An 8,717-nucleotide genomic window follows, 5' to 3' on the forward strand; every position below is an offset into this window, starting at 1 on the left:
TGCAGCGGGTGGAGCAGCCATGGGGGGGGTTGGGGGAGCAGAGGGGGGCTTGTGCAGAGCTCCCCATGCAGTGTGGGGCAGTGGAGGGCAGCAGGGATCGCCCCCCCGCCTGGCAGCACCCAGTGAGTGCAAGGGTATTTTTTCCAAGTCCTGAGAGCTGGGGGGCAGCCATTGCCAGGCTGGGAGAGCGGGTGGGGGATGGGCCTGCCTGATTCGGAGATTTGGCAGCTGCTGAATCTCTGAATCAGATTCAGCCGAATCGATTCAGGACAGTGATTCGAATCACTGTCCCCTAAATCGGCCAAATCCAAATCCCAAGCGAATACTAGCCGCTTTGTACAGGCCTAATATGACCTCAAATCGTGCAGTAGCTGGTACCCACTGCTCTTTCAGGTGTTTCTACTTTGAACAGGATAACTCTTCTGTGAGGCAGGGAAGTGGCGTTATGGATGAGATAATGGGAGTACAAAAAGACGAGTTACTTGCCTGGTGTCGCACAGGACATGGAAATTGAACCCTCCTTTCCTAAGATCCAGGCTAGTGTTGTAAAAACTGGATCATCGTTTCCCTCCACATGGAACTGGAAAAAAAAGCAGTGATCTGACACTACATGGTTATTTCTCAAAAGCAGCCAGTGCCTTGTGGAAAGTATCTGAGGAACAGCCTGTCTTGTGCATAATTTTAAGTCTCTCTTGCTAGGGACTAAGGCTGGCATTTTCTGAAGGGCCAAAGGGAGCTAGGTACCCAGCTCCTTTGAATTCTCTAACTCTACCCCACACTGCTGTTGTAAAGTTAACAGTGGCCATTAACTAACTTATGAGAAATAATTTAAAAGAGAGACAGGTTATGTGTGGGGGAGGAAGGGGAATATTTCAAGATACAAATAACAGCCAGGTGTTATATGTTACATGGCTACTTTCTAGCCCTATATGTTGTGTAACTCTGGGCACAAAACAGCTGCAGTCAGGACAAACTACCTTATATAAAATAACCACTTGCTAAAAGGGGATTTTAATAGTGAACTGCAGTCACAAGACATCATGGGGTTCAAGGGATAATATTGTTCAGAAGCAGAATTGCAGACAACCGGCTTTGTATTCAGCATTCCTGGAGAAGCACTGAGCTTTAAGGGCATCCTCTGATTACAGGAACTGCAAATTCCCACACTTAGTCTAGACCCAGTTTAACAACTGTATAATTAATTATGGTAGCTGGCTGTGTTGAACTTACGCTCCCCACGGCTAAGTACAGACAATCAAAACACCCGAGGCTGAATCGATTCAGTCTTTGCAGGTTAGTCTAAACTGCAGAGATTAAACTGAGAAACGACTGGACACACGTTCACTTTTGATTCAAGAAATGCAGCTACATGCCTGCAGTGGCTCAAGCCAGAAGTCGAGGGGCCGGCCTAGAGCACAGGTCTCTGGCATGTAGCCAGCATAGGCTGTGTGTTCGCTTCCTCTTCCTGCTGCCCCTGAGGTCCCTGGGATTTGCAGTCCAGAATCACAGTAGCAGCACTCTCCAGGGTCACTTATTTCTTCTTCTTCCTGCTTCCAGGTGCCTCTGGGATTTGTACTTCACAGTGGCAGCCAGCAGTAAGTTTCAGTAAGTTTAGCAGCAGGGCAGCTCTGTACTTGGGGGAAGTTAGGTTTAACCCCCCCTCCCTGGCCCTAGACCCCAGCCGGGGTTTGCCTGTGGGGGCAGTTCCTGCTTCCCCCAACCCTTTTCTGCTGGAACAGACAGCACAGCCCAGACTAGGGCTGGAAAAGATGCTGGGGGACTGTGATTTAACATGAACCAGGAAGGGATTTGGGACAGAAGTTTCATAAACCGGTTTGGCCCAAGTCAGTCTGATACTACATTCAGCCAGGTTTATCTTAAACCAGTTTCAGCCATTTTGTTTATGTGCACTGAGCTTCTGCCCTGTTACAGGTTTAAACCAGTTTCTGATCGTTTAAACCAGTTTATGTGTAACTTCTGTCCCTAGCCCATGAGAGTTAATACAAGAAGAAAAGGTATTAGAATCCAGTGGATATAGAAAGTGAAGTTTATTTGTCTCTAGCCTGTTGGTATGTCTACACAGCATCCTGCTGAGAAGCAGGTTAGATTAGACCCCACAGAACTCTGCACCTAGTGGAAGCACTCGCTCTAAACAAACCCTCTCAGGTATCTGAGCCCTGCATTGCAGTGTACAGTGTAGATGCACCAAGTTGCTCGTGCAGAGAGACCCTGACTAATGTGTCTATGGAGATGAAGGTCAGGCACAGCCAGAATCAGAACTTAAGGATACCTGGCTCCCAATTTTGAACCTTATCTAAACAAAACAGTTGTACCAAGTAACTCAATTAGGCTAGAAACTGATTCAGTTAAACTAAATCACTTCTTCCCAGTGACCCTAATTTAGGAATATCTTATATTTTATCTTCCATTGGTGAGGAATCTACTTAAGCTGAACTGATAAAGAACACCCTCTGATGGGAAATGGGCTGTACAAGTGAGGTGCGTCGGTTTAACAAACGCTGGTTTGAAAACACTCCTTTAATTAAACTGGGCTAAGCATGTGTTGACAAGGTCTTGCGTTCAGGCAGGTGGCTAATGCTTCTTTCCCACTTTTACGTAAATGTGACTCATTGTTTGTCTAATTATGACACAAGCATTTGTGTGGCTCTAGAATTACTCAGTACACATTTCTTCCTATCTCTGTCATTCATGAATATTTGCAGAAGGCCCATTTGCATGTACAGTGATGTGATCTTTTTGGTTACTGCCTTGACCTCAAAGAAAAAAAAAGTGAACAAGTGGAACTATTTATAGCATAGCTAATTATTATGATATGATATGACAGCGTTGGAGTCTGTTTTCCCTACATTCAATTAATGCCAATGGAAAATGTTTTCAATGCCCTTTTAATAGTATTCATTGGCCACAATGCAAAGGTTTTGCTTAGTGTATTAAATTGCAGAATTTTGCGATACAGAAAAGCATTAGGGAGGGAACAGCACAATGTTGTGTTGTATTTCAAGGTTGCTATAGTACAGTCTGTGTGGGTGTGAGCAAGCAATAATGGGATTGCTATTTTTTTTTGTAATTTGTATTTAATGGAAAAATAACAAGGAGTAGGACTATAGAAACCACAGATTAAGGCACTAGGCAGTTCCAGGAGTATGTATATTAATTTCATTAGTACATCTCAAAGCATTTCTCCAGGTGTTTAAGCATTATTGTTTCTGTTTTATAGCTGGAGAAACTGAGGCACAGCTGAAATAACTTGCAAAGGTCATACAACAAGTAAATGGCACAGAGAGGAATAGAAATCTTGATTCCTAGCTCTTTGATCAGTCAAGTAACACAAGAAAGGAAAAAAGGTAGGCTTATGTAATGCTTTGTATTTTGAAACAGATGTCCTTAACTCAGACTCTTTTCTTTTGAGAGAGAGAAGACTTTTGTGTATTTTAGTCATTTAATGATGAAGAGTCTAGTTCTCAGTGCAACAAAAAGAAATTACTAGACAAGATCCAGAACAGAACGCTTTTTAAATTAACACAGTGGATATTTCCTTCAGGATGAAGCTACAAAGCACGTTTTCATACATTCTCTATCTTATCTCATTTCACTTCGTATCACAGCATTTCTGCTTCCAAAGAAAATCTCTTCTAGTGAACTAAATCAAATTCCAAGCATTGCCTTCCAGTAGTTTAGCACTGGGTAATGTGGGACGAGTTTGGAGCTCAGCCTGTTGGCACAAGGTATATTCCTGCCAAACTTTTCTCCCTACCCTCTGCAGTCGCAGTGAAAAGACATTGGATTGAATGAGTGTTGAGTGGTGACCATCATGGTAGACAGGCAGGGTAGAGGAAGCTCACACTGTTCCTGACTTCTGCTGTGTCTGCTCCGAGGCAAAGTAGTTCAGGCTGTCAGTAGAATAGCTTATAGCAGCACTAACATTGCAGCAGCATTTGCAAAGGGGTTCGGTTTGGGTCTGGTTTTAATAGCAGGTAATAGCTTCAGAGAAGAATAGGATCACGCTGTTTCAGAATCAGTTCAGTTACCTCAAAGGTATTACAAACTTTGCTCTTTTCCCAAGGTGCCATCGGTGTGTGATCTGTATACATTTACTAGCCTGCTGGCTTGCAATATTTGCTCGTTATACATTAGGAGAAAAAGAGAAAAACAAAGGGAAAGAAGTGTTAAAAGTCAGTAAACCCATAAAATGGAAGAGACCAGAACCAAGGTGACATGCTCTCTCTTTCCTTTGATTCTTCTACAGAAGTTCCTACATGCTGGAAGTGAGACATTTTGGGGTAGCCAACAGAGCCAAGAAAGCCGAGAGGACAGAAAAGGGCCTGTAGGCAGCGTGATCTTCACCTAACCCCTTTGGATCTCTTTGGGAGATGAGTAGACTTTTTGGCTGCTTATACATGTGCTTGGGGGTAGGGGCGGCATTTTAATAAGAGCAATTCCTGGACAGCTGCTCTACTTAAAACAGCTCACCGTCACATGTATTAAGCCCCCATGCATTTCCAAATGGCTGTGGGATGCTTTATCTAAAGCTCATTCGCTGAGGTTTAGATAAAGCGCCCCTGTGGCCATTTTAAACATTCAGGGGCTTAATACACATGACAGTGAGGTGACCCTGGAGTGTTCTAATTAGAATGAGGAGTAGACCGGATTAATCAAGTCTGCTGTTACATGTTCTAATTAGAATGGGAGCAAGCATGTCTATAGGCACCTTTGTGTGTTAGAGCTCCCAGGGGAAGGGATGAACCATCCTACCTACACAGGAAGCAGTCAGCAGCAGTCTGACACTTAGGACCCACAGATAAACCTGCTTTAAAGCTGGGCAGAGAATAGTCTTCCTGAAAAGATTTACGCTTTCAAACAAACAAAAACTCCTCTTCTCTATTAGAACCAAAAGATTAAAATCTGAAATCTTTGCAAACCAGAAAAGAAAAAAAAATGCATTTAAAACTTTTCATTTGGATTATTTTAAATTTTCTACCATAAATGAATCAACTTTGTTTCAAATTCTGGAAGGAAAATCCTAAGGCTTTTGTTTTCTTAAGTGCTGACATGGGCAATTTGGGTCATTTTGATTTTTTTTTTTTTTTTCCAAATGGGTTAATTGATCAAAACCAACTCTGTCCTGTGCAAAATTTCTGTTTTGATGAACTGGCATTTTTTATGATGGAAAAAAAAGGTTAAGTCTGAAAATTGCCTCTCAGCTCTAGGCTTCCTACCAGTCTCCCTCCAGCTCTGTAGAACGGCTTTTCTTATAGATCCTTGCCCTCCGCTGGGTCATCACGCAGCCTCCCCCACTATATGACCTCCCACCAGATATTTCATGCATTAGATCTCTTCAGACTATTCCTGCTGGCCCCAAATGAAAAATGTACCCTTGTTAGCTTTAAACAGACTTTTTTACTCTGTATCTTCCCTGCCTTGCTATTTGTGACCTTTCAAGTGTTTAAAAAGCAGGAGCTGTTTGTGAAGCCTTTCTTTGACTGTTGCTTTGTTTTCATTTTATTTATCTTTCTAAAGCATGTGGGTCATGCAGCTGCAGGTACAGTGCAATATTCATGAGAAGCTCTGATTTATGGAGGCATAAAACTGTGCAGCAGGATTACAGGGTACTGAATATTATATGCAGATTTAATTTCTTTTTATGACCACGGGATATGGGCAGAATTTCTCAAGTGCAGAATTTATGAGAGCCTCTTTCAAGCAAGTTTTAAGGGGACCCTGCATGTATGCTTGGCAAAAGGAGAAGGGAAATACAATGGTATACCTATTTCTTGCAAAATCTGGGTGACCATCAAGATAACATATTGCCCAAGGCACATCCAAGCAGGGACAGGGAAGCTGTGAAATACTTGCAAAGCAAGTTGAATGTGTAAGAAAAGTCCTAGGCCAGGGCCCCCAGACAGATGCTTCAATATCCATCCTTGCAGCAGAATCTGAGCACCTTGTATTCCTGCATTTATTTTCTCATCCACCTCATCGGGTAGATATTATCCCTGTATTACAGATGGACAGAGAGATGAAGTGACTTATTAGACTGCCGAATCTTCCGGCATGGACTCTCTATTGTACAGTGCCTGGCACGCTAGTAAACCTGATCCACGACTGGGCCTGCTTAGCACTACCTCAAGACAAACTGAAATAATGGAGAAGTCTGTAGCAAACCCAGGAAATGAACGTTGCTCCCCTAAGTCTCACTCTCGCATGACTACTCCTTCTCCCCTGGTCTTAGCTTAATTTCCAATTCAGTGCCTGACCCTGTCACCCGTCCCCATTACATTGGAGTGCCCTTGCCCCAGGGAATTCAGGGGGCTCCTCTGACTCCCTCCATGGGTGTGCAGAATCCATTCCTCATTTGAATTTTAGATTATGAACCAGGCTTGCATACAGTTCAGGTTATTAAATGCAACCATATGGCCCAGCAACATGTTGTGTGTGCTAATGTGGTGACTTATACAGCCTCCAGGAACCCTGGAGTTACACATATTGATTTACATCCAGCTTCATTCCCAGAAATACACTTGCTTGGGGCGGGATGGGGGGGGAAGCTGGCACTTTAGAAAGTCCTCAAAGCCTTTATGTTTGAAGTTAGTTATCTCCGTGGAATAGAAGCCATCCGTCTGCCCAGGATTCTCCCTTCTCCCGTGGGTCCTGCACGGGGGTGTCCATCAAGGAGTATGTAATTAAAGGGGAGGGGGGAAGTGGGGCATCACCCCAGGGTGCCAAATTGGGGGGAGGATGTAAAAATAGCAGCTCCTGACGCTGCCTTTTGCGCCACTCCTGCCTATGGCCCTGCCATTGGGTAGTCTCTTCATGGCACTGTGCAGCTGCTGCTACCCCCAAGGGCAGAGCGTGCCCTCTTCTTTCACTGCCAGGAGCAAAATGACACGTGTGTGTCCTACCGGCCAGTCACTTTCCCGAGTCATCAATACAGCCACCAACCCTTCTGTTTTGGAGGTAGGATCCGGGATCTGTGGTGCTCCATACATGGGGATAGCGCAGTTTAATAAATGGCATCTGGCGTGAGTTTTCAAATGGACGCTGCCCCTCGCGTAACGGGCTGTGTTGCTGTGCTAGATGCTGCTGCATCCAGCTCAGCCAGCTGGAGTCAATACTATGATTAATGTCTCTGCACTTCTCACCATGGGTTTGTATCTTGGTAGAGGCAGGGGAGCTTCCCTTTCAGTCTCCGCGCTCTCTCCTGCTAACCAGAAAAACAAAAAGGTGCCGATAACATCTGTTCTCCTCTCCACCCACATGCAGGTTCTTTCTTGGCTCTGTATTAAAGCCTGTTCCCACACACAGGCGTAGGTAGGTTTATGCCACATACGTCCTCGGTTTACAATTTTTTTTCCATCTCCTGAGAGCCGCGTTTGCTATGGTGACTGGCAAGGGAGTTATTTTTGTCTTCGTTGGGACTTTTATTAACATGTTTTGCAGTCTGGCTCGACTCGGCTAGCGATCGTGCCATAAAACGTGTAGCGGCAAGGCTGTCCTGGAAGGTTATGGAGATGCAAAGAGTGGGTGGAAGTGGAGCCGGCAATGCACGTAGACATTTCGCATTGCTAAGCTACACTCAGGTGCATTTACTTCTACCAGGAAGGGTTACTACGGAAACCAGGACCGGAGCTCTGAAAAAGCCGGTGTGTCTTCTGAGCATCAGAAATCCTGCCTTTTCTCCCTTCCCGCCTCTGGCAGAGGGCTTGCTCTCCGGTCCCCCAGTATTTGAAGGGCGGCTGACTTACACCACTGTGCTTTTGTGGCAGAAAGTCCACCGTGGCCCGCAGGCACGGCAGCACGGAAAAGGCTTACCATAAAAAAGGCAAGGTCTCTGTCCTCTTGTACTGGGAGCCCATCTCACCCTCAAAATCGTTGCACCTTCAGAGGACAGTTGTCCTTTTCCCTAGCAATGACGATGGGACCGCTTTTAGTGAAAACGTGGCGGGGATTTTCTTACAAGCAAAGAAAAGAGCCATGCAATTAAACTTAAAGCTTAATCGCAGAGGCGAGAAACAAACTGGTGACAACCGGCGTGCCATAGGCTTTGCAGAGCGCTCTTTAGCTGTTTCCCACAGCTCTAACAGGGGCTGTTTGCCAACGATTGGCTTGGCATCATGGTAGGCTGCTAGTGGGAAGACCTGCAAGGGACTTCCCTCCCCTGCCCTGTACCCTTCATTGGATAATCCGATATATCTTGTATTGTTACAGCACCGTACCACTCAGGAGCTGGCAAACGTGCAAACCACAAATCAGGCGCACTCTGAATTGGTACACCTGGTCTTTGTTGTCTCAGCTGTAAGCTACCCCTTGGAGCCTAGTTTTTCCTCAGGCTATCTATATTAACAGTAGATTTTAGCTGAGGCTGTTAAAAAACCAACAAAACCCTGCACTGGCTGTCAACGTGGCAAAGAAAGAGTAGCGATTTGCCCAAAGGGTACAAAATAAAACACTACTGTCTGAAGGCATTAAATATATTGAAGTTATTGCTGTAGGAGTCTTTGCTACAAGGTTTGGGGTCAAAGTTTACAAACCTGAGAGTCCAATAGTTGAAATAAGCCTCCAAACTGAACCTTAATGCTAGACCATTTGAGGAAATTTGCTGGAAATCGCTCATCAGTGGAAATGAGTGATTTAATATAACAACAGCTACAATTAGCCTTGGAAGTACAAGATGCTCAGTGGCGCCAAGAAACACTGAT

The sequence above is a fragment of the Gavialis gangeticus genome, unplaced genomic scaffold, assembly GCF_001723915.1.
Source record: "Gavialis gangeticus isolate Ggan-Ray unplaced genomic scaffold, GavGan_comp1, whole genome shotgun sequence".
Classification (NCBI taxonomy): Eukaryota; Metazoa; Chordata; order Crocodylia; family Gavialidae; genus Gavialis; species Gavialis gangeticus.